This window comes from Schistocerca nitens, chromosome 8 (genome assembly GCF_023898315.1).
Source record: "Schistocerca nitens isolate TAMUIC-IGC-003100 chromosome 8, iqSchNite1.1, whole genome shotgun sequence".
NCBI lineage: Eukaryota > Metazoa > Arthropoda > Insecta > Orthoptera > Acrididae > Schistocerca > Schistocerca nitens.
The window spans coordinates 236,076,541-236,104,202 of NC_064621.1; positions in this window are offsets into that span (position 1 = coordinate 236,076,541).

Consider the following 27,662-nt stretch of genomic DNA (forward strand, 5'->3'; position numbering starts at 1 on the left):
GAGGAGGGGGACACAAGGGACCCGACCCTTCGGAGCAGGTAAAATCACGAAGGAGACTGCTTTCCGCGAAGACTGAAACATGGCGGAGGTTCAAAAATGGTTCAAATGGCTCTGAGCACTATGGGACTTAACATCTGAGGTCATCAGTCCCCTAGAACTACTTAAACCTAACTAACCTAAGGACATCACACACACCCATGCCCGAGGCAGGATTCGAACCTGCGACCGTAGCGGCGACGCGGTTCCAGACTGTAGCGCCTAGAACCGCTCGGCCACACCGGCCGGCGGCGGAGGTTCGGCCATTACTTGGGCTGTAATATTGTGATATTCCACGGGCCCCTTGTTACTGTTACTGACAAGGATTATGAGACTGCTTTGGCTGATCAAGTTAACCCCATGGTGCAATGTATGTTCTCCAGTGGTGATGCTGTGTCCCAGGGCTATAGGGCACCTTTTCATACAGCTTTCATCACCAAAGACTGGTTTTGTGAGCATGAAGATGAATGTTGCATCTCCAACGGCAACGACAGTCACCAGATCTCAATATTATTGGGCTTTTGTGGGCTACTTTGGAGAACGGCGTGCGTGATCGCTGTCTATCTCCATCGTCGTTACCTGGTTGTGCCACTGTTTTGCAGGCATAATAGTATAAGTTTCCATTAAAAACCGTACAGGACCTGTATTTCGTCCATTCTAAATGCCAATGGTTTTACAACACCGCATTAGGCATGGTAATGTTGGAGTTCCCATGTTTTTGCCCACACCCTGACGTCACCCGTTGTCAGTGACAGTTGGTTTCAGTCCCAACTGGAATTGGTGCTGTCAGCGGATGTAGATGTGTGTCAACCAGTTTCCAAGCTAACAAAATGTTCAAATGGCTCTAAGCACTATGGGACTTAACGCCTGAGGTCATCAGTCCCCTAGACTTAGAACGACTTAAACCTAACTAACCTAAGGACATCACAGACATCCATGCCCGAGGCAGGATTCGAACCTGCGACCGTAGCAGCAGCGCGGTTCCGGACTGAAGCGCCTAGAACCGCTCGGCCACAGCGGCCGGCCCAAGCTAACATTTTGAGGGGGCTATCTACTATGGACATATGGAGTCGTGTAGTTCGCAAAAGCCCTTTGCTCACAGCGATACATAAATCAGCACGTCTTCAATGGGTCAAACAACACAGAAACAAGATAGTAGCTCAGTGGAGGCATCTGACGAGTCGCGTTTGTACTCTTTTCAAATGGTGCAAAGCATCGGGTGCACCAACGGCAGAATGAAGCGTTTAACCTGTAGACGACGATGTCGTTAGAGACGGACTGGGGAGTGAAATCTGCCGTGTGTTTTGATAGAAAACTTCCCAGCATTTGCCCTAAACGACTTAAGGGAATCAGGAAAGAGCAGAATCTGGGTGGTCAGACGGCAGATTTGAACCGTCGTCCTCCCGAATGCGAGTCCAGTGTGCTAAACACTTCGCCATCTCTCCTTGTAATAATATCGCACATCGCACACAACCTCTGGATGTTGAAACAACGTTGCCGCTGGATGGCGGAATCGCAACCGATAGCTCATGACAGTTTATTAAACAACATGACTATTTATGCTACGCGTTATAAAATCTGTTTTGTGGACATTAACAGTCACATCACACACCCGTTTCTGATACTCCTTCATTTTTCAGGGCATTGTACTAGTCCTGGGAAGAAAGTGCGGTCGTACTTTGTTTTAGAGCGCCTGTGGGACTTTGTCTGAAAGTTTTTAGAAAAATTAAGAACACCGACTCTACCAGTTTGCCTGCAACCACATTTTCTCAAAATTTTATTATTTATTTATGTATTGGATCATAAGGACGAAAGAAGCCAGGATGCTGTGGCTGCATAATAGGGAGAGTGAGGACAGGAGGGACACGTTCAATGCGATTGTAAGAGAAACAGCAAGAGTTCTACGAACAGAGAAAAGGAAATATCTAACTGGAATCCTAGATTCTATAGAAGTGGAAAGCAGGAATGGAAACTCAAAGAAGTTGTTTCAATACACAAAGAAAAGTAAGAGAGGTTATCAAAGTCAAAACCTATTCATAAAAGGTAAAAATCAAAATATGCTAACGCAGCTGGAAGGTATCCTAGAAAGATGGAAAGAGTATTTCTCAGAAATGTTAAATTGTACTGATCCGCACATAACCTTCAATTACGAAATGTCTGAGAGTGATAGCATTAATAATGACGAATGTAGAATCACAGCACAGGAAGTGATCCACTCCATTCAAAAGCTCAAAAACAGGTGAGGACCAGATATCAGCAGAGATGTTAAAGGAGGGCGGAAACAAACTACACAAAGAAATTTGTAACCTTATCACAATGATCTGAAACACTGCCTGAAGATTGGAAAGCTGCGATATTTGTCCCATACATAAGAAAGGAAACAGAATGGAATGTGGAAATTACAGAGGAATCAGTTTGCTGAACATAACATACAAAATCCTGTCAATGACCATTCTGGAAAAGCTTAAACCTTACGCAGAAAACATTATTCAAGATTTCTAGGCTGGATTTCGAACAAACCGTTCCACAACTAATAATTTGTTTACTATACGACAAATCTTTGAGAAATATTGGGAATTTAACAAAAACATCCACTGTCTCTTCATTGACTTCCAGCGAGCCTATGACAGCATCCACAGAAGTAGCTTCTACAACACATTACGAGAATTTAGTATACCCAATAAAATCGTTAGGATGATAAAACTGTGCATGGATGGTTCCCAGGCAGCAGTGAAGTTCAGAGGATCCATATCCCCCACCTTTCCAATTAAAACAGTCTTACGACAGGGAGACGCTCTTTCATGTGTCCTCTTCAACCTTGCATTAGAGAAAGTGGTTCGGGAGAGTAATTTACATCTATACAATGGTCTCCGATTCGAACACAGTGAAGTAAAACTCCAGGCTTATGCAGATGATATGGTGTTGCTGAGTGAAACTGAAGAACAGAAAGACATGTACAGATCTCTCAGTGCCAGTGCCAGCAAAATCGGGCTTTTGATTAACCAAGAGAAAACCGAATATATGCAAATAGGTCGAGTCATAAACCCAAATCCTTACTCTGAAATTGACCAACATTCTAAATTCAGAAAAGTTCTCCAGTTTAAATACCTTGGATCACGTTTCAACAGTAAACATATCATAACAATGGATATAAATGAAAGAATAGCCTCAGGGTCAAGATGTCTGTGCTCACTAAGCAACCCACTCAAAAGTAAATCTTTGTCAGTCACCACAAAGATGAAGATATACAACATTATTATCTGCCCCATAGTACTATATGGCTCAGAAAGAGAAAAACTGAATGTTTTCGAAAGAAAAGTAATGAGAAAAATCTGGGGACCTGTGTTGGAGAATGCTGCATGGAGAATTCGAAAGAACAAAGAAATTTATCAGTTAATGAAGCAACCCACTATCATTCAGAAATTAAAAAGTAGGAGACTGCAATGGGCTGGTCATGTGGCCAGAATGGAAAACAACAGGATCACCAAGAAAGCATTTGAAGAAACTCTCCAGGCAACAAGACCATTGGACCGACCTCGAACAAGGTGGAAAGATGACATAGAGAAGGACATCGCAGCATTAGGAATTTCCGCAGGGTGGAGAGAGGCTGCGAGAGATAGAAGGCGGTGGAAGCAGATCGTTGATGCAGCGCGTGGTCTACAGGGCCTGTGATCGCTGAGAAGAAGAAGAAGAAGAAGAATTGGATCATCTGTCTTCTGACTCATTTAGTGTGGCCCTTCACCACTCCCTCTCCTGTGCCAACCTCTTCACAGCAGAATAGGATTTACACCCAGTGCCTTCAATTATTTATTGGGTTGTCGTTGTTGTGGTCTTCAGTCCTGAGACTGGGTATATAAGCAAAATACTGACACTAATTATTTACATTAGAAGGGAAAAGTTGGTAAAGGCAATCTTGAGGAATATCAGTTTCGGGCCCGGAGAAATCTAGAAGCACTTACCGTAGAAGATAGGTTGTAGAAAGGCAAACCTATAATTATAACATTTACAGATTTAGAAAATGCTTTAGATAACGTAGACTGGAATACATTTTTTCATATTCTGAGGGACCAGCGATAGAGTATATGCAGCAGGAGGTTACCTTCCACTGGCACAGAAACCAGATTGCAGTTATAGGAGACGAAGGACACAAAAGGGAAGCAGTAGTTGAGAAGGGAGTGAGATATGGTTTTAGTCTATTCCCACTGTTATTCAGTATGCAGAGTACTAAAGGAAACCATGAAGGAATTTGGAAAGGGAATTAAAGTTCAGGATCTACCTCCCTAGCGGAGTGGTCATCGCACCTGACTGCCATGCGTAGGACCCGTGTTCAATTCCCGGTCCCAGGAAATGCTAAGGATTTTTCCTTGGTGGGATGACTGGAATGGAAAGCACTCCGCCTCGGGACGCCAATTGAAGAGCTACTTTAGCGAGTAGTATCAGCTGCAGGTGAAGAAAACTGACAACGGCAGGGAGAGTGGTGTGCTGACCCCACGGCCCTCTATACTGCACCCAATAAATCCATTGGCATAAGGTGACACGATGGTCTGTCGGTACCGATGGGTTCACCAGAGACTGTAGACGTACTTTCGGTTTACAAATTATAGGCTTAGGGAAAAGAAGTAAAAACTGTGAGATTCACCAATGACATAGTAGTTCTGTCAGAGACTGTAAAGGACTTGTAAGATTAGTTGACCGGAATGGACAGTGCCTTGAATAGATTTTTAAGGTGAATTTTAAGAAAGGTAAAAGAAGGTCATGGACGCTAGTCGCATTTAATCAGGCAATGCTGAAGGAATTAGATTAGGAAATTATGCAGTAAAGTAATTGTCGATGGTCGAAGTTAAAAGGATATAAAATGGAGACTGGTAATACAAAAAAGGTGTTTCTGAACAATGTGAATTTTTTAACTTTTAAAATAAATTTTATTTCTGAAAAAAATTATCTGGAGTGTAGTCTTACAAGAAAGTGAAACGTTACAGACACGACGAGAGCAGAAGCTTTTGAAATGTGATGCTGCAGAAGAATGCTGAAGACTTTGTCAAAGGTCATATTGTAAAGTATTTGATAATTTACTCGGATACTTTTGTATCTTTTAGAAAAATTGAATCGTGGTCCTATATTTAAATAAAAGGTTTGACAGTAGTGTCGCGTCCCCATTCAAAGCAAAATAGCGATAATAAAAATGTCTGTTGGCTTCTGTCTCGGGTTCTTCGGCCAACGTTCGTATGATGATTTTTCTGATGTTTCGCCAGCACGAGTGGCTGGCATTGTCGAAGTTTCACCCTTCATTGCTGGTGGTGGACTGGAGCCGAGCTCGCGGCCGCAGACTATATGTAGTGTATCTGGCGCGCCAACGTCCAAGGACTTCTCCGCGGTCATTTCCGATGCGGTTCTCTTACTAAATGTTCAAATGTGTGTGTATTCCTAAGGGACCAAACTGCTGAGGTCATCGGTCCCTAGACTTACACACTACGCAAAATAACTTAAACTAACTTATGTTAAGAACAATACAGACACCCATGTCCGAGGGAGGTTCTCTTACTACCTCCGACGGTCGCTCGCTGCAACATGGGAAGCCAGGATCCGTTTATCTTGAGGCTTTCTTCTTTGTTATTGAAGCTACTCTCGTATTTATGTACTTATATAGCTTCTCTGAACAAGCGGGTGTGATACTTCTTCTCTATAGCCAGAACTTCTGAGTCGGTGAAATTAACTACGTGGTCGGCCTCACACAGCGCGTGCTCTGGCACGGCCGATTTCTCCACCTGCCCCAACCTACAATGCCGCTAATTGAACTGCACCAGAAGAAGATTATGGCTTATGTTCTATGATCCTGGTGTTGATTGATCGTCCAGTTATACCAACATAAAATTTTTCGCATGTGCATGGTATGCGGTATATTTCCTACATTGCGAGTGGGTCCCTTCTCTCCTTTGCCGATCTAAGACACTATTTGATCGTCTTTGTCGGTTTGAAAATAGTCTTTACGCCATGTTTGCGCAATATACGACCGATTTTGTCTGTCACTCTGAGAATGTATGGCAGAAAGGCCGTACCCGACGTTTCTTTTTTTGATTTGTCAACCCGCCAAGTGTTTGTCTCTGTTATACTTCTGATATAACTTGTGGAGTACCCACTGCTCGTCAGAACACTACCCTGGTGTTGCACTTCGCGTCTGAGATGCTGCGGCTCGCGTTTCAAGCGTATTAATTAATCATGCCTCTTTTCTGGCTCAGGTGTTAGTTTGATAGTTCGTACAGGTATCGGTTCGTGTGTGTCGGTTTCCGATACGCGCTGTATCCCAGGTTCCCGTCATCCCTTGTGACGAGCTGATCCAGAAATGGGCCGTCCGATGAGGTCGAGCGGTTCTAGACGCTACAGTCTGGGACCGCGCGACCGCTACGGTCGCAGGTTCGAATCCTGCCTCGGGCATGGGTGTGTGTGATGTCCTTAGGTTAGTTAGGTTTAAGTAGTTCTAAGTTCTAGGGGACTGATGACCTCAGACGTTTAGTCCGATAGTGCTCAGAGCCATTTGAACCATTTGATCCAGAAATGGTAGTTTTTTGTCCTTTTCTACTTTCAACAAGTGCCGACAAAAGCCTTAACAATTTTGGATAGTAAAAATGATTTTGAAATAAGTTAACCGTGTTCAGAAAAATATTAAATATTCAGTTAGTTAATCTTAGCTAAATCAAGTATATGAAATGTAGGTAAGGTTAAATGACTTGAGACTGTGCAGTGGTACAGAAACGTTTAACACCCCAGAAATGTACTCTGAGAGTAAATAGAAACCCTGCAGTACACTTTACCAGATTGTTCTCGCATCTGCGCAATGCTTTCTAGTGGAACACCATAGCATTTAATGAACTTAAACAGAAATAGTAAGAAGCTTCCTGGCAGATTAAAACTGTATGCCTGACCGAGACTAGAACTAGAGACCCTTGCGTTTCGCGGGCAAGTGCTCCACCAACTTTTTTTTTTTTAATCTCATTTTGTTCGGTTTCGTTCGTTGCATCTGCTCGGGGCATACGTCGCAAGACACCCTTTTCAGTTCTTCTTTGATCCATTAACTCAGTATTTTTATTACGGTGGGCAGCTAACCCTCTGACCGAACACGCTGAGCTACCGTGCCGGCACCAACTGAGCTACCCAAGCTCGACTCACGCCCCGTCCTCACAGCTTTACTTCTGCCAGTACCTCGCCTCCTACCTTCCAAACTTTACAGAAGCTCTTCTGCGAACCTTGCAGAACTAGCACTCCTGAAACAAAGGATATTGCGGAGATATGGCTTAGCCACAGCCTGGGGTTTTCACTTTGGTAAAGCATTTGCCCGCGAAAGGCAAAGGTCCTGAGTTCGAGTCTTGGTTCGGCACACAGTTTTAATCTGCCAGGAAGTTTCATATCAGTGCACACTCCGCTGCAGAGTGAAAATCTCATTCTAGAAAGAGTAAGATTTAACAATGGCCGGCCGTGGTGGTCTCGCGGTTCTAGGCGCGCAGTCCGGAACCGTGCGACTGCTACGGTCACAGGTTCGAATCCTGCCTCGGGCATGGATGTGTGTGATGTCCTTAGGTTAGTTAGGTTTAAGTAGTTCTAAGTTCTAGGGGACTTATGACCACAGTAGTTGAGTCCCATAGTGCTCAGAGCCATTTGAACCATTTAACAATGATGCAGGTTACTGCAGTTTGCAAATGAAATCCGGGCTATTGAATTGTACCTTCTTCTTTTGACGCCTCCACGTGTTAAACTATACACAGGGCTTGTACAAAAACGGGGAAACACCAAAAATACAACACATTTTCGTGGATAATACGGTGTAGGAAATCGTTAGGTATTCAAAACCATTTCCGGTAGTCTCGGAATGGATAAATATTTGTCCTGTATGGTTTTAAAGGGAATATTAAAGCACACTTCTTGCAAAGTAGTGGCAAGTTCAGGCAACGATTGTGGAGATGGACAGCGAACACACGCACTTCTACAAACTAGACAACAGTGGCGCAATAATATTGAGGTATGGTAACTGTAGGTACAACCACAACGGAGGGGTATCTGTTGAGAGGCCAGACAAACGTGTGGTTCCTGAAGAGGGGCAGCAGCCTTTTCAGTAGTTGCAAGGGCAACAGTCTGGATGATTGACTGATCTGGCCTTGTAACAATAACCAAAACGGCCTTGCTGTGCTGGTACTGCGAACGGCTGAAAGCAAGGGGAAACTACGGCCGTAATTCTTCCCGAGGGCATGCAGCTTTACTGTATGATTAAATGATGATGGCGTCCTCTTGGGTAAAATATTCCGGAGGTAAAATAGTCCCCCATTCGGATCTCCGGGCGGGGACTACTCAAGAGGATGTCGTTATCAGGAGAAAGAAAACTGGCGTTCTACGGATCGGAGCGTGGAATGTCAGGTCCCTTAATCGGGCAGGTAGGTTAGAAAATTTGAAAAGGGAAATGGATAGGTTAAAGTTAGATATAGTGGGAATTAGTGAAGTTCGGTGGCAGGAGGAACAAGACTTCTGGTCAGGTGACTACAGGGTTATAAACACAAAGTCAAATAGGGGTAATGCAGGAGTAGGTTTAATAATGAATAGGAAAATAGGAACGCGGGTAAGCTACTACAAACAGCTTAGTGAACGCATTATTCTGGCCAAGATAGATACGAAGCCCACACCTACTACAGTAGTACAAGTTTATATGCCAACTAGCTCTGCAGATGACGAAGAAATTGAAGAAATGTATGATGAAATAAAAGAAATTATTCAGATTGTGAAGGGAGACGAAAATTTAATAGTTATGGGTGACTGGAATTCGAGTGTAGGAAAAGGGAGAGAAGGAAACGTAGTAGGTGAATATGGATTGGGGCTAAGAAATGAAAGAGGAAGCCGCCTGGTAGAATTTTGCACAGAGCACAATTTAATCATAGCTAACACTTGGTTTAAGAATCATGATAGAAGGTTGTATACATGGAAGAACCCTGGAGATACTAAAAGGTATCAGATTGATTATATAATGGTAAGACAGAGATTTAGGAACCAGGTTTTAAATTGTAAGACATTTCCAGGGGCAGATGTGGACTCTGACCACAATCTATTGGTTATGACCTGTAGATTAAAACTGAAGAAACTGCAAAAAGGTGGGAATTTAAGGAGATGGGACGTGGATAAACTGAAAGAACCAGAGGTTGTACAGAGTTTCAGGGAGAGCATAAGGGAACAATTGACAGGAATGGGGGAAAGAAATACAGTAGAAGAAGAATGGGTAGCTTTGAGGGATGAAGTAGTGAAGGCAGCAGAGGATCAAGTAGGTAAAAAGACGAGGGCTAGTAGAAATCCTTGGGTAACAGAAGAAATATTGAATTTAATTGATGAAAGGAGAAAATATAGAAATGCAGTAAATGAAGCAGGCAAAAAGGAATACAAACGTCTCAAAAATGAGATCGACAGGAAGTGCAAAATGGCTAAGCAGGGATGGTTAGAGGACAAATGTAAGGATGTAGAGGCTTATCTTACTAGGGGTAAGATAGATACTGCCTACAGGAAAATTAAAGAGACCTTTGGAGATAAGAGAACCACTTGTATGAACATCAAGAGCTCAGATGGAAACCCAGTTCTAAGCAAAGAAGGGAAAGCAGAAAGGTGGAAGGAGTATATAGAGGGTCTATACAAGGGTGATGTACTTGAGGACAATATTATGGAAATGGAAGAGGATGTAGATGAAGATGAAATGGGAGATACGATACTGCGTGAAGAGTTTGACAGAGCACTGAAAGACCTGAGTCGAAACAAGGCCCCCGGAGTAGACAACATTCCATTGGAACTACTGACGGCCTTGGGAGAGCCAGTCCTGACAAAACTCTACCATCTGGTGAGCAAGATGTATGAAACAGGCGAAATACCCTCAGACTTCAAGAAGAATATAATAATTCCAATCCCAAAGAAAGCAGGTGTTGACAGATGTGAGAATTACCGAACAATCAGTTTAATAAGCCACAGCTGCAAAATACTAACACGAATTCTTTACAGACGAATGGAAAAACTAGTAGAAGCCGACCTCGGGGAAGATCAGTTTGGATTCCGTAGAAATACTGGGACACGTGAGGCAATACTGACCTTACGACTTATCTTAGAAGAAAGATTAAGGAAAGGCAAACCTACGTTTCTAGCATTTGTAGACTTAGAGAAAGCTTTTGACAATGTTGACTGGAATACTCTCTTTCAAATTCTAAAGGTGGCAGGGGTAAAATACAGGGAGCGAAAGGCTATTTACAATTTGTACAGAAACCAGATGGCAGTTATAAGAGTTGAGGGACATGAAAGGGAAGCAGTGGTTGGGAAGGGAGTAAGACAGGGTTGTAGCCTCTCCCCGATGTTATTCAATCTGTATATTGAGCAAGCAGTAAAGGAAACAAAAGAAAAATTCGGAGTAGGTATTAAAATCCATGGAGAAGAAATAAAAACTTTGAGGTTCGCCGATGACATTGTAATTCTGTCAGAGACAGCAAAGGACTTGGAAGAGCAGTTGAATGGAATGGATGGTGTCTTGAAGGGAGGATATAAGATGAACATCAACAAAAGCAAAACGAGGATAATGGAATGTAGTCGAATTAAGTCGGGTGATGTTGAGGGTATTAGATTAGGAAATGAGACACTTAAAGTAGTAAAGGAGTTCTGCTATTTGGGGAGCAAAATAACTGATGATGGTCGAAGTAGAGAAGATATAAAATGTAGACTGGCAATGGCAAGGAAAGCGTTTCTGAAGAAGAGAAATTTGTTAACATCGAGTATAGATTTAAGTGTCAGGAAGTCTTTTCTGAAAGTATTTGTATGGAGTGTAGCCATGTATGGAAGTGAAACATGGACGATAAATAGTTTGGACAAGAAGAGAATAGAAGGTTTCGAAATGTGGTGCTACAGAAGAATGCTGAAGATTAGATGGGTAGATCACATAACTAATGAGGAGGTACTGAACAGGATTGGGGAGAAGAGGAGTTTGTGGCACAACTTGACCAGAAGAAGGGATCGGTTGGCAGGACATGTTCTGAGGCATCAAGGGATCACCAATTTAGTATTGGAGGGCAGCGTGGAGGGTAAAAATCGTAGGGGGAGACCAAGAGATGCATACACTAAGCAAATTCAGAAGGATGTAGGTTGCAGTAGGTACTGGGAGATGAAGAAGCTTGCACAGGATAGAGTAGCATGGAGAGCTGCATCAAACCAGTCTCAGGACTGAAGACCACAACAACAACAACAACTGTATTGGCTTGGGGAGATGCGGCAATTCATCCTCGTGCTTAAAAAACTTGTTCTGGACGATGCGACCTGTGTGAATCAAATGGTTGAAATGGCTCTGAGCACTATGGGACTTAACTTCTGAAGTCATCAGTCCCCTAGAACTTAGAACTACTTAAACCTAACTAACCTAAGGACATCACACACATCCATGCCCGAGGCAGGATTCGAACCTGCGACCGTAGCGGTCGCGCAGTTCCAGACTGAAGCGCCTAGAACCGCTCGGCCACCACGGCCTGCTTGAGCTATGTGAACAGGGGCCGTGTCGTCTAGGAAGACAGCATCATCATTGGAGAACGAACATCGTACCATTGCATGGATGTGATTAGCCAAAATGGTCACGTAATCCTTGACAGTAATGCGACCTGCGGAGTAACCATGCGGCCCACGGAATATTACGATGTGGTTGTCCAAATCATCACCAATCCCCACCATATTTCATTCTCGGGACATAAACTCGGCCGAAAGCTGGAAATAGTGTGAAACAAAACTCATCCGACCAAATGACTTTCTTCCACTGCCCTGTAGCCCAGGTTTTATGGCCGCGGCACTACGCTTTCCTCTTGGGGTATTTGCATCAGCGAAGAGTGGTTTTGGAATTCCTGCCATTTCCTGTTTATGGAACTCCATTCAAGTTGTTTTGGTGCTGGAAAGTGAAAGAGCATCAGAAACGGGGGCGTGATGTGACTGTCAATGTCACAAAACACGAGGTCATAACATGTAACATATATAGTCATGTTTCATAAACTGTCATGAGCTATCGGTTGCGATTCCGCCATCCAGCGGCTACTTTGCTCCACAATACAGAGGTTGTATGCGATGTACTATGATATCATTACAAGGCAAGATGGCGAAGTGGTTAGCACACTGGACTCGCATTCGAGAGGGGGACGGTTCAAATCTGCGACATCTGTTTTGCAGTGACTTTTGAACTGTCTTCCTCTTTATTTTTCGTCATAATCCTCTCAATGACATTCTGTCACGTTCAATCAACACAAACAATCGCAGTCGTCCGTGTTGTGACGTAGCGGATGATGCTTTGTCCGCTTTCCTTGTATGCGCCGCAGATTTTCGACATGGTGCGCCTTGAAATACCAAACACTTCGGCTTCCTCGGTTACGGAAGCACCCATCGTATGGGTAGCAACAATGTAGCCACGTTCGAACTCACTTAGCATCGACATAATGTACTAACAACTACATAACACTGTTCTGATCACGACTGGCACTTGCAAAATACTGAGGACACCTACATCTACATCTACGTCCACATGGTTACTCTGCAATTCACACTTAAGTGCCTGGCAGAGGGTTCATTGAAGCATTTTCATACAACTTCTCTACCATTTTACTCTCGAATGGCGCGTGGGAAAAACGAACACCTAAATCTTTCCGTTCGAGCTCTGATTTCTCTTATTTTATTATGATGACCATTTCGCCCTACGTAGGGGGGTGTCAGCAAAACATTTTCGAATTCGGAAGAGAAAGTTGGCGATTGAAATTTCGTAAATAGATCTCTCCGCGAAGAAAACCGCCTTTGTTTCAGTGACTGCCACCCCAACTCGCGTATCCTATGAGTGACACACTCACCCAAATCGCGCGATAACACGAAACGAGTTGCCCTTCTTTGCACTTTTTCGATGTCCTCCGTCAATCCTACCCGGTAAGGATCCCATACAGCACAGCAATATTCCAGCAGAGGACGGACAAGTGTAATGTAGGCTGTCTCTTTAGTGGGTTTTTCGCATCTTCTAAGTGTTCTGCCAACAAAGCGAAGTCTTTGTTTCGCCTTCTCCACAATATCGTCTATGTGGTCTTTCCAATTTAAGTTGCTCGTAATTGTAATTCCTAGGTATTTAGTTGAATTGACAGCCCTTAGATTTGTGCGATTTGTCGTATACCCAAAAATTTATCGAATTTCTTTTAGTACCCATGTGGATGACCTCGCACTTTTCTTTGTTTAGTGTCAATTGCCACTTTTCGCACCACACAGAAATTATCTCTAGATCATTTTGTAATTGGAATTGATCGTCTGATGATTTTATTAGACGGTAAATTACAGTGTCATCTGCAAACAATCTCTGGGGGCTGCTCAGATTATCACCTAGATCATTTATGTTTATTAGGAACAGCAGTGGCCGTATGACATTACCTTGCGGAACGCCAGATATCACTTCTGTTCTTCTCGATGATTTACCGTCTATCACTACGAACTGTGACCTCTCTGAGACGAAATCACGAATCGAGTTACACAACTGAGACGATACTCCATATGCACGCAAGTTGATTAACAGCCGCTTGGGAGGAACTGTATCAAAGGCCTTCTGGAAATATAGGAATATGGAATCGATCTGAGATCCCTTGTCGACAGCACTCATTACTTCATGGGAATAAAGAGCTAGCTGTGTTGCACATGAACGATATTGTCTGAATCCGTGTTGGTTATGTATCAATAAGTCATTTTCTTCAATGTGATTCATAATGTTCGAGTACAGTATATGCTCCAAAATCCTACTGCAAGTTGAGGTCAGTGATATAGGTCTGTAATTCAGTGGGTTACTCCTATTTCCTTTCTTGAATATTGGTGTGACCTGTGCTACTTTACAGTCTTTAGGAACAGACCTTCCGTCAAGTGAGCGGTTGTATATCACTGTTAAGAAAGGCGATATTGTGTCTGCATACTCTGAAAGGAACCTGATTGGTATACCATCTGGACCGGAAGACTTGCCTTTCTTAAGGGGAGTACGTACGTCCTATACCCACAGTGTTAAAATTTGCAATATTGATGACCCATTATCTCACAACCTGTGACAGACAGAGATCTGAAATTTTTGGGATGTATAGTATCACTCCTTTTCTGATTACTGAACCAGAATCAATTTGTACAGAGAAATAATAAGCTAGATATGATTTTTTAAAAATGTTGTTCAATATTTTCTTTTAAAAATCCACTTTTTCTTTCGTAAGTAAAAAACTGTTAGAGGTAGAGATGTTTTGGGAGGTTCAGTAGCTGTAGTATACTAAGTGGTAACATAGTGTAAAATTAGAGATATGTATCTGTAATAGTTACTGAGATAATGGGTCAAATAATTTTAAAAATGTCATTTCCGGCAAATCAATTTCAAACGTTTTATTTCATATTAACTTACACATGGAGGCATGCCAGCTTCTAGAAACAGCCAGGCCCATAATCAGCATTATCTGGATCCTGTTCTTGACTATCCTGCAGACCTAGAAGCTTCCTTCTTTTCCTGCCTCTTGCTTCTTTAGTCATTTCCTCTGCTGCACGCTGGGCTTTCCTGATCCTAAGTCGATCCATTCGCTGACAGGCTTGCAGTGTGCTGGCACCTGGAGGGATACCAAGCTCCTCTAGTACCCCAATTCTTCCCTTTATACCATCATTAAACATTATCACAGCATCACAAACACCCAAGCATAGAGTTTTCCTTTCTACAAAGACATTTTTTGGTATGCGGGTCCAAATTACATTATTGAAAGACTCATTTGGGTTTTGTGTTCGACCATGGAGATGTTTGGAAAGAAGGTCAGAATGAGCTAATTCTCTATATATTGGTTTAATAGCGTCCATCACTGCAGATGACATGCTATTTTTGTGCCTAAATTGCTCCTCGCTACCCGCTGCCTGAGCTTTGCGGTACATGAATCAGCACCAGGTGGACAAAGACCATGTATAGGTGTATCATCAGTGGAAGATTTGTGGAAGAATGTAGCCCACACTGCTCGTTTCATCCCTTGTAGGTCATGTGTATTGTTTCTTATTGCCATTCCATAATCATGCTGGAGTTCATCAATGTTTTTGTCTGTAAGTCTTCCTTTACCATTTAGAGTCTTTCCATCTGATAATTTCTCTTTTCCTTTTGTCTGCTTCAGTTTTCGGAGACGTGTTCCCATCCGTTTTTGAACGTGGCCCACACATTCAATCTTAACAATCTGCTTATTACAATAAGGTTGGCTTTCCACTACTGATTTGTAAGCTTTTGAATCACCATCCCCCAAGTACTCAGTGTAACACACACCTCTCTCCTGTTGTGAACGTCTGAACATAGAAACAACTGCAGTAGCCTCCATACCCCCACTAGTTCCCTCATAATTCTTAGCACAATTTGTTTTATGGCTTTCACTTGTTTCATCAACTGATTTACACTGATGACAGTGTTTAGTTAGCGCTTCAATGTATAAAACTTTACCTGTGTCAACACTAGTGACAGTTGCGACTGCATTTTTTGATGTGTGATCTCTCTTCTGCCATGTGCCATCAACTGCCACAGATAAGTCTGTTGTGTTATGTAATTCTACTGCTTCTTTAGCAGCAGCTTTCATAGAAGCAACAGCAACAGATTTGACACATTCACCAATTACTTCTGTGTACTTACTTGATCTGGTTGGTGGGTTTGGCAAGTTCAGCGCTTCACATAATACTTTAGCTGCAGTCAATCCTTTCCCAATGCACCTCATTCCATACAGGAGTCTAACACTGCTCTCAAACAAATCATTCTTGCACTTTTCAGAAGTCCAAAATGATGTCGAGAGCCTGCAAACTTCGCACTGAATATCAAGTTTGTTAGCCAATCCAGTCCTTGCAGATAAGTCCTCAGAGATGCTAATTTGCCCACCACAAACCTTACATGACACAGCATCTTGCAAAACTTGTCTTAACACACTCAAATCTAAAAGAACGTAACCTAAACTATTTTGATCTTTGCCAATAGGTCGCAAAGTTTCTTCTTCGAAGCACTAGTAGGCGTGTCCTTATCAGGCCTGTGAAAAATCTATTTCAGGATCAACACTGGATTCAGATTTTGTGATATGCTGATTTCCATGGAAACGTCGCTTCTTAAAACAACCCTTTCTTTTCGTCATGTTGAAAAGAGGTATAAGAGCGTATAATAACACACCAAACCACTATATTTTCAGTTCAAAACTTATGAAACACGACAACCACAAAGTAAATAAACAAAATGCATGTACTATACCGCCATTTCTGTTTAGACAATTCATACAACCGCTTAACACGAACATTAACATGATTTCAAGGGATAAGTAGCTGAAAACCACAGCCTTCTAGATTGAATAGTTCAAGAGATAGAGATACTTAGGCAAGTCAGTGCAGAACGACCGGATAATTTTACATACGCACTATTAACTTTGAAATGATAAAAACTACACTTCCAATTGGAATTTTTCGACAAATAATGCATCAAATTATTCAGGAGAGATCAAATATTAATAAGAGATAATAATCCGAAAATGTCACTTTTTGACCAATTCCGCCATACGTACTCCCCTTAAGTGATTTGAATTGTTTCGCAACACTTTTAAGGTATCTACTTTTATATCACTCATGCTAACAGCTGTTCTGGTTTCGAATTCTGGAATATTTACTTCGTCTTCTTTCGTGAAGGAATTACGGAAAACTGTATTTAGTAACTCCGCTTTAGTGGCACCACCATCGGCAACATTTCCATCGCTATCGCGCAGCGGACGGTATTGACTGTTTTTTTGCCACTGGTGTACTTTACATACGACCAAAATCTCTTTGAGTTTTCTGCCATATTTTGAGGCAATGTTTCATTGTGGAAACTATTAAAAGCATTTCGCATCGTCCGCACTAAATTTCGAGCTTTCGTGAAACTTAGCCAGTCTTGGGGATTTTATGTTCTTCTGAATTTGGCATGGACGCGTTACGTTCGTGGTCAAATACAACAGGGCACCAATCAGGTTTGGCTAGCATCTGCGTTTATGTTCAAGAGTGCATATTTTTGTCCGACTCCTGTACACGAATTATTACATAGATCACTACGCCTCCTGAGCGTGGTAGAAATAACAATCATGTAATATGAACGCATGTAATGCTTAATTTGCCAGAGCATGCGAGATTACGTCATATTCTGATCAGTGCTACAGCCAGAAAGAGTGCTACCGCCAGAAAGAGGAAAGTTCGAACGTACTGATAAACAAATGAGGAACGAAAGTCATTCAGCGAGATTCTATCATCTACTGAGTTACTAAGTCTACTCGCAGAATAAATAAAAACCGTATTGATATTAAGGAAGAATAGTAGGTTTTGCTTTAAGCTGGGTTTAAACTAGCAAGTCGCTTTCAGAAGTTATTGCTGCAAGTTATTGCGAGCCGCTTGCAGCTGTGTTTACACAGACAGCAGCGCAAGAATTAAGCAAGATTCTTACGCAAGTTCTTTGGCAAGAAACTTGCGTCAACAACTTTCTGATACTGTTTACATACGCTTTCAGTAGCACTACGAGTGTCAGCCAAAGTATAAAATGACAAGTAGGTGGGTGAGATATGCTGCAACTTTTGTAATTGTAATGAAAAACGTAAAAAAGAAAAAGAGAAGTATTTGGGTAAGAGAGTGGATAATGAGAAGATCGCAAAATGGTGCCTATAATAACCTTTTGCAAGAACTTAGTATCGAGAGAATGGATACTTTTGAAAACTTTGCAGAATGTCCTCAAATGATCTGGAGTGTTTGTTGACGTTAATAGCGCCCGTCATTTCAAAACGAGACAAAAACTTCCGTACTGCTATTTCAGCAAAGGAACGTTTGCTAGTCACTCTACGATTTATAGCTACAGGTGAGCTACGAATGAAATAGGCCTTTTCATTTATTTATGCGAAACATACAACCAAAAAAAGTTTGAATTTTTAAATCGTTTCTTTGCAGGAGACTCATATAAGTCCCTAATGTACTTGTTTCATATTCCAGTCAGCACGATTTCTCTGATCGTACCCGACGTATGTAGAGCCATTTTTGACGTCTTGAAAAGGGAAAATTATTTGAATGTGTGTGAAAACACAACAACGAAATTAAATTTTTATTGAAATACACTGCATTTTACACAATGAAATGCTTATAAAAATGTTTTTTTCTTCTGATGCTCATACAATGGAAAGTGACAAGTTAATTAAATATAATATGTAATAATTACTCATCGTCTTGTTCTAGACTCCTAAAACAACAAGCGAGTGGATGCAGGTGGCAAATGGGTTGTGTCTTCAGGTTTGCTACTTTATCTGTACTTCTTTCACAGATGTGTCGAATATCGACGAGATTTCATTTAATGCGCTCATCTTCTTCACTCTATCCTCTAAGACCCGGTTATGCACGTTCCATATTTCGGGATAGCTCTCCACGGCTTCAATAAAATGTTCTGTCTCCTGCTTCATCCATTCCCGTTTCTCCTCCATTTCTGAAATTTGTTTGCATGTAACATGTTAGATGGTTGCATAAAATTAAGTCACCACATTAAGTAAAATGTTAAATTTGAGTGTTATGCAGACGACATACTCACTATAACTTGCGCTTCCTACTTGCAGGAAATAGAAATAATTCCTAAAAGCTGCAAGTTACTTGCAGCTACTTCTTGCGTGGTGTTCACACTGGAAGCGGAAAACGTGCAGCAAGTCACTTCCGCAATAAATTGCTACGGTCGCAAGTCGATTTGGCGGTATGTTTACACTCGCAACTCGCGCAGCAAGTTTCTCCGCGCAAGTAAATTGCTGCAATAACTTGCTAGTCTAAACAGAGCATTAGACACTACAATGGTGCGGACTTTATGTCCTGTTTTCAGAATATCCTATGAGAAAACAACAAGTGGTTTTAGAGGAGCGGCGCTCCTTTGGTGTTTTTTGTAGATGGGGAGCCAGTGCCGGAAACAACAGAATGGTTGGAGGTGGACAGCAGACTCCAGAGCCACCTGGAGCCATCCCAGACAGCTGCGTGCTTGGGGTGCAGGAGGTCAGCCCGTCGCCCGCTGTGACTTTTACGACCGTGACCAATCGACTAGCCTAGCGGGGTGGTTGCCCTCGCCTCTTTCTTTGACTCGTCTTTATGTTTGGAAGTCGCTCTCTGGAATGGTTTCCAGTATTTCCTGTACTGCAACCGTGTTATTCTGTTCCGTCTTCGACTTGGGTGGCCTGATTTCGCGAACGGTGGAGCCGTCAGTTTACTGTTCATTGCTCCATTCAGCTACCAGACGCAAGAGTTCTTCACAACAAATCACTCATCAAACCTCCCCTAACAATCACTGTAAGCTTATCGATAACCCTTTCCATCGGAGGACCATAGTTGTGTAGAAATTTTTAAAGAAATTTCTGCCATTTACTGTTAGTTGTAAATTCATTTTATACAACTGCGACTTCGCCTTCACAACCACTCTCAAGCTCACGCTGAAATATCACAGGCCATACATTTTTAACATTTCAGCATGCACGCGAGAATCGCTATAAAGCCGAAATAGCGACTGTGTAAAATGAGTTAACAACTAACAGTCAAATGGGCCAAATTTTCTTCACGCAGTTTATCGATAGAGTTTGTTTTTTGATTTGCAGCCTTCAGACAGGAGCTTGGAGGCGGATGTTTAGCTTTAACATCTTGAGTACAGCAATGGCGTCATTGTGAGATAAAAAGCATGTCGTCGTACCAACTGCTTTCTGTTTTTGTGCACTACGATCTTCGACAATACGTTATAACCTAATGTCCCAATCGCAATACTTTGTAGATTACGTTACTTTTTTTCCCTACATGCGCCATCTTTAGTGATATCACGTATCATTAGCAATAGTATGTTACTTGCATTTTAATTATGACTAGTTGGATACATTCTTTGGAATATTTTTTTCTCAGAAGTACAACTTCCTTATCGAGAAATAGGTTCGTGTCGTTCAAACCAGAGTAAAAATTATTTATTTGAACAGGTCCATGTAAGCAGCAATTCACTCATATAACAACGACCTGCATTGTGGCCCTGTGGGTAAGCACGAGGCTACAAATCCACAAGTCCGGTATTCGATCCCTTGTCGATCAAAGGAGTTTTTCTATCTCACAGTGTTCCTTTTATCTCTGATTTGTTGCAATGAAAATTGGTAAGTTGATTCGTTGTTCACAGTTCTCATTAAACTGTCGGTTCTCCTGCCTCAGGGTATTCAGATGAGTCTTTGACACTGCGCGGAGTGACATGTCTTGCCTTGCCGGGATTCGAAATCAGTACCTGTCGTCATTGTTTAGGCTTTAAATATCGGTTTGTTTCATCAGCAGAGAGATGTGCGCGTCTCTCCCCCCCCCCCCCCCCTCACGGCCCCCCCCCCCCCCCCGCCACCACCGCCATTATTCCTTTTCACCAGTAGCTATGAGTCGCACGTTTGAACTTCAAATGATGTGATGGATAGTTCAGCCTCTGAATGGGACTCAAAATCAGCTTCTGTTGGTACTGTTGACAACATAAGAAGAGATATTAAAAGTCATAATTATTATCTGAACTCGAGATGTTGAAAATATCGGGGCTGGACTAAGATTCAAATCCAAACTCGTGTCTTCGTGGAAACCTTGCAGACTTTGGAACCTTGGGTAACCACAAACCGTTCAAAATGTTTCATAACGAAGGGTTCAAATTCCACGAAATGGGACATCTGAATTCGTATCCCAGTTTTGCACAAATATTTTCAACATATTTAGTTCAAATACGGTAATAAATAAGCGCTCTGTGACTTTGCATGATGACTGGTTCATTAAATAAAGTATAACTTCTAATTAGGAAACTTGCTTGTGACTGAGTTTCTAATTGCCACGACTTCCGCCTCTGTCATGGCCCGACTTGAATCAATTCTCGATCATTTTTCATGTGGATTCGAAAACACAGTGTAGCTCTACGTTGTTCAAATGGAGTTACCGGAGGTGAAGAGGGGCTATTTATGCCTATTAAGAATGATTTCCTGGACTGTGAATCAAACCCAGAGCTAGAATCATTCCAGCGAATGCCCGACATTTGCCACACCGGACTTTTGCCACATTTGCCCCTTCGCCAGGCAACTTGAGTAGCGATCCCTCAGGTACGGAACGCCCTTCCCCGCACTACCTCTGTCCGCTTTCAAACCGCCGTCTCCACATCTTACTCGATACAACCAGTACGTAAGGGAACTTCTTCTTCGACATCTTGGCCAAATACAGAGCTTCTTTTCCGAAATCGAAATATTTATAACTTTTGGGAAACGAAAGCAATACCGACGATTATGTCAGTATGTAATTAGTTCTGCCAAGTATAAATATAGATTCCTCTGTCTATACGGTAGCTTCCTTTCACGATGAAACGAGAATGCGAATGTACGCTAATCATTTCTTTCTGATCACTGCATTTGTGCCTACTTTAATTAGTACAACTGCATACCCAAAAGACAATAGAGAAAGAATAAATGGGTTTGTGAATGTTTGAAAAGAAGAACGACGTACTCCATATTAATTTACTCTCTAAAAACATTAGTTAATGAAGTGTAGCGGGACAATGTTCAAAACGTAACTCAAAACACGTTCACTAAATAGAGATAAGTACATCTATGATTGACATGTCATCTAAAGTCGACTTACAATTTTAAAATGTTAGAAATAAGCAAATGAAGTAATACAGAATGCTACGCTTGTAACGTATATTGTTGTTCTACATTGTTTAGTTCTGGTATTCACAGGGTCACAGAGAAAGCATCTTAGGTTGTGGAGGGAAAATCCGTAATTGTAATTATCTGCACTACAACAGAAACAAGAAGGACAACTTACGGAAAAATAATGTAAGCTCACTATCGATTTTGAAGCAGATAGTTCCTGTGACTTTGTATGGGCAGCGGTTATATTCGACAACCGGAATAAATTAATAACTGGCTCCTTTTACCGACCCACTGTCTCACATGAAACACTTGCTGAACAGTTCAAAGAAAGGAAAACTTGAGTCTCATCACAAATAGGTACCCTGCTCATACAATTATAGTTGACAGTTACTTCAATCTACCTTCCGCATGTTGACAAAAATACAAAATGGCTCTGAGCACTATGGGACTTAACATCTATGGTCATCAGTCCCCTAGAACTTAGAACTACTTAAACCTAACTAACCTAAGGACATCACACAACACCCAGTCATCACGAGGCAGAGAAAATCCCTGACCCCGCCGGGAATCGAACCCGGGAACCCGGGCGCGGGAAGCGAGAACGCTACCGCACGACCACGAGCTGCGGACCGACAAAAATACATTTTCATACCCTATTGTAAATAGAAAACAACTTCCGTAATTGTTCTAAATGCTTTTTTTAAAATTATTTATAACAATTAGTTGACGAGGCTATTCAAATTGTAAATGGTTACGCCGGCGGCGGTGATCTCGCGGTTCTAGTCGCTCAGTCCGGAAGCGCGCGACTGCTACGGTCGCAGGTTCGAATCCTACCTCGGGCATGGATGTGTGTGATGTCCTTAGGTTAGTTAGGTTTAAGTAGTTCTAAGTTCTAGGGGACTGATGACCACATATGTTAAGTCCCATAGTGCTCAGAGCCATTTGAACCATTTGTAAATGGTTACGAAAACACACTTGAACTCTTAGCCACAAATAATCCTGAGCATCACGACGGATACAGGAATTAGTGAACACGCAGTCGTAGCGAGGTTCACTTCCGTAACAAAAAAATTTACCAAAACTAAACGCGAAACATATCTATTTATAAAAGCAGCTAAACATTCGGGTGACGTCTTTCCAAGAGGTGGTCTACAATCCTTCCAAACTACGTAAATTAAGACCATATGTGGCTTAAGTTCAAAGAAATAGTATCAACACCACTCGATATATTCATACCAAATCAATTAATAAGAGACGGAACTGATCCCCCATGGTACACAAAACACGACAGAAAGCTGTTGCAGGAGCACCGCAAAAGGCACGTATAATTTAGACGAACGCAAAACCTCCAAGATTGGTGAAGTTTTACTGAGGCTCGAAATTTGGTTCGGATTTCAATGCGAGATGCATTTAATAGCTTCCACTACGAAACTCGCTCTAGAAATGTGGCGGAAAATCCAAAGAGATACTGGTCCCATGTTAAGTAAACCAGCGGAAAGGCTCAGTAAGTACCTTTACTGCGCGACAGCGATGGTAATGTTACTGTAGACAGTGCCATTAAAGTGGAGTTAGTAAATGCATTTTCCGAATTTCCTTCACGAAAGAAGACGAAGTAAATATTCCAGAATTCGAAATGAGAACAGCTGGAAACATAATTTAGGAGTAGATATCCCTGGTGTTGCAAAGCAACTGAAATTACACTGTCAGTGACAGAGGAAATGATCAAATATCTTTTCAAAAAGTCTGTAATGTATAAGAAAAGTAGGTCTAATACATTTGATTCTGATGTTCTTTAGTAACAATTAATTTTCAGTAGTAAGCTCCTTACTTTTCTGACCTGTTTAACGATAATCAACAATTTAGTAAGAAATTTTAATTTTTAAAGGACTATATTTAAATGTACTTAAGTAGATTTACATCTACTATAAATGTTTGCAGCTAAACTTAAATAAAAAATATTTGAGGTGCCAAATTGTCAACCTTAGGATCAGATCAGTTTTGGGATGTCAATTTTAGGTGCAATTCAAAGGTTAAGTTTCCATTTTCTTTCACAAAAGCGTATACTATCAGTTTAACAAACCATGATATTTTAGGTGATAGTTGCGATTCTGAAGCTTCAGAAAATTATTTTAGAACTCACAATTATTTAATAGTATGGCCATAGTATTGGAAGGTAGAAAAAAGTTATCTTAACGTGACAACAATAGGGATACTTTTGTGAGACTTGAAACACTTTTTTAATTGTTACATTAAAGGCTGATTCGCATCACACTTGCACAGGCTTTGGACCGTGAAAATGATAAATGACCATCTACCATTCTGGCGTGTGTAAAATCAGCCTAAACACGCTGAACTAATGTACACTCTATTTACAATTACAACTCAATATTAGCTCCGATAATGCTGCTTCAATGTTTTAATAATTTTATCTTAGTAATCTGCGAGGACTCAGTGGTCTTCATAGCTTTTAATACATTTTTAACGTATTTTAGTCCAGTTTCTGAATATGGGCAATGGCTTTCAAGCAATGCCTAATGTTGCCAGTCTCTTCATAATTCTTTACGATTCTCTCTATCCTGTCGTCCAGCTCCAAGTACTTCTTCTTCCTCTTCTTACCTTCAAGATTCATTTCCAATTTCATGTACATGCAGTTTGTGAGCTCTGCTTCCTTTTTCAAGCACTCCACCAAATAGTTGATTCTAGGGTGAGGGTTTCCAATAATACTATTTATTTTGTTTTGCCACTCTTCAACAGCATTCGTCGTTCGGTGCCTTTTTCCGTAACAGTCCCACATTTCTATTGCGATATCCTCATTCTCTAGCCAGTTATCCACAAAGTAGTCAAGAAAATGAGAGAACCTTCCGTTATCAGGAGCTTCTGCATGAATCTCAATCCATCCATTGCTTACGTCCTCCGGTTTTACAACTGCCAGCGCTGCACACACGCTGACGTGAAGTCTTAAATCCTCGTTCTAGAGGTACTCCTCAGTTAGACCGAGAACTTTAATTCTTCTCCATAAACTCTTCTTCGTATGGAAATAGAATCCATATATTTCAGTTGTGGGAAAAACTTGTTTAGGACTTGTTTAGGACACCACTCAGACACTGCCTGTTTTATCAGACGAAACAGACGAACATATGTGTCTTTCTTCTTATTAGGGAGCAGTGCAAATACAATAGGAAGAATGTTTGTTTCTTTAATCGGGCCTCCTAAGTTTAAGTGTATGGTGAAGGTCTGTACAAACTGCTTGCTGCACCTCTTAAATGTTCCATCCATAAAAAAATGGGAACATGTTTTTAAAATTTCTTTTCCTTTGCTTCCACTAAAAAGCATTATTCTCGCCTCCAATCGATCGTCTTCCAGAAGAAAACTACTGCCATCACCCATTTTTAATAGATCTTAATGAAGATCAATTTAATAAGAGTTCTTAGGCTGTTGTTGGTTCCCCCGCTCTTGACTCCGTCGACGACGCATGGTTCTCTTCATAGATTCTGAATTAGGCATCACTGTAACAAAGTCACAAACTGTATTATGTAGATTTCCCATTTCATCCGCGTATATCTCCGATAACTGTGTAGTTTCTTCTCGAGACCTTCTCTCTGCCCTTTCCACTTGCTTTCTCACTTTCAGAACTGCATCGTCAGGTGGTCCACAGAGATGTTCTAATACGCTCAACACTTCTACGTTCCTCGAAAGCAGCTTTCCCTTGCAATGATCCGCTTTTCGGGGTAAGCACATCCATGTAACAACACCTTCTTTAGATTCTCTCTGTTTAAGACACGCGTAACCTTTGTAATGAGCAGGACGCCTGCCCTTGTTTGTTGTAATATCTTCCATACTGATGTCACGTTCGGAACTTGGAAAGCAAACTGGGCGGCCGGGTGAGGAGGAGGAGGAGGAGGAGGAGGAGGAGGGGGTGGGGGGACAAGGGATCTTACCCTTCGGAGCAGGTAAAACCGTGGCTAATGTCCGGTGTGGCAAATGTCCGGTGTGGCAAATGTCCGGACACCGTGCAGCGCTGGCAGTTGTAAAACCGCAGGACGTAAGCAATTGATGGATTGAGATTCATGCAGAAGCTCCTGATAACGGAAGGTTCTCTCATTTTCTTGACTACTTTGTGGATAACTGGCTAGAGAATGAGGATATCGCAATAGAAATGTGGGACTGTTACGGAAAAAGGCACCGAACGACGAATGCTGTTGAAGAGTGGCAAAACAAAATAAATAGTATTATTGGAAACCCTCACCCTAGAATCAACTATTTGGTGGAGTGCTTGAAAAAGGAAGCAGAGCTCACAAACTGCATGTACATGAAATTGGAAATGAATCTTGAAGGTAAGAAGAGGAAGAAGAAGTACTTGGAGCTGGACGACAGGATAGAGAGAATCGTAAAGAATTATGAAGAGACTGGCAACATTAGGCATTGCTTGAAAGCCATTGCCCATATTCAGAAACTGGACTAAAATACGTTAAAAATGTATTAAAAGCTATGAAGACCACTGAGTCCTCGCAGATTACTAAGATGAAATTATTAAAACATTGAAGCAGCATTATCGGAGCTAATATTAAGTTGTAATTGTAAATAGAGTGTACATTAGTTCAGCGTGTTTAGGCTGATTTTACACACGCCAGAATGGTAGATGGTCATTTATCATTTTCACGGTCCAAAGCCTGTGCAAGTGTGATGCGAATCAGCCTTTAATGTAACAATTAAAAAAGTGTTTCAAGTCTCACAAAAGTATCCCTATTGTTGTCACGTTAAGATAACTTTTTTCTACCTTCCAATATTATGGCCATACTATTAAATAATTGTGAGTTCTAAAATAATTTTCTGAAGCTTCAGAATCGCAACTATCACCTAAAATATCATGGTTTGTTAAACTGATAGTATACGCTTTTGTGAAAGAAAATGGAAACTTAACCTTTGAATTGCACCTAAAATTGACATCCCAAAACTGATCTGATCCTAAGGTTGACAATTTGGCACCTCAAATATTTTTTATTTAAGTTTAGCTGCAAACATTTATAGTAGATGTAAATCTACTTAAGTACATTTAAATATAGTCCTTTAAAAATTAAAATTTCTTACTAAATTGTTGATTATCTTTAAACAGGTCAGAAAAGTAAGGAGCTTACTACTGAAAATTAATTGTTACTAAAGAACATCAGAACCAAATGTATTAGACCTACTTTTCTTATACATTACAGACTTTTTGAAAAGATATTTGATCATTTCCTCTGTCACTGACAGTGTAATTTCAGTTGCTTTGCAACACCAGGGATATCTACTCCTAAATTATGTTTCCAGCTGTTCTCATTTCGAATTCTGGAATATTTACTTCGTCTTCTTTGGTGAAGGAACTTCGGAAAACTCATTTACTAACTTCACTTTAGTGGCACTGTCATCAGTAACATTACCATCGCTGTCGCGCAGTAAAGGTACTTACTGAGCCTTTCCGCTGGTTTACTTAACATGGGACCAGTATCTCTTTGGATTTTCCGCCACATTTCTAGAGCGAGTTTCGTAGTGGAAGCTATTAAATGCATCTCGCATTGAAATCCGAACCAAATTTCGAGCCTCAGTAAAACTTCACCAATCTTGGAGGTTTTGCGTTCGTCTAAATTATACGTGCCTTTTGCGGTGCTCCTGCAACAGCTTTCTGTCGTGTTTTGTGTACCATGGGGGATCAGTTCCGTCTCTTATTAATTGATTTGGTATGAATATATCGAGTGGTGTTGATACTATTTCTTTGAACTTAAGCCACATATGGTCTTAATGTACATAGTTTGGAAGGATTGGAGACTACCTCTTGGAAAGACGTCACCCGAATGTTTAGCTGCTTTTGTAAATAGATATATTTCGCGTTTAGTTTTGGTGAATTTTTTTGTTACGGAAGTGAGCCACGCTACGACTGCGTGTTCACTAATTCCTGTA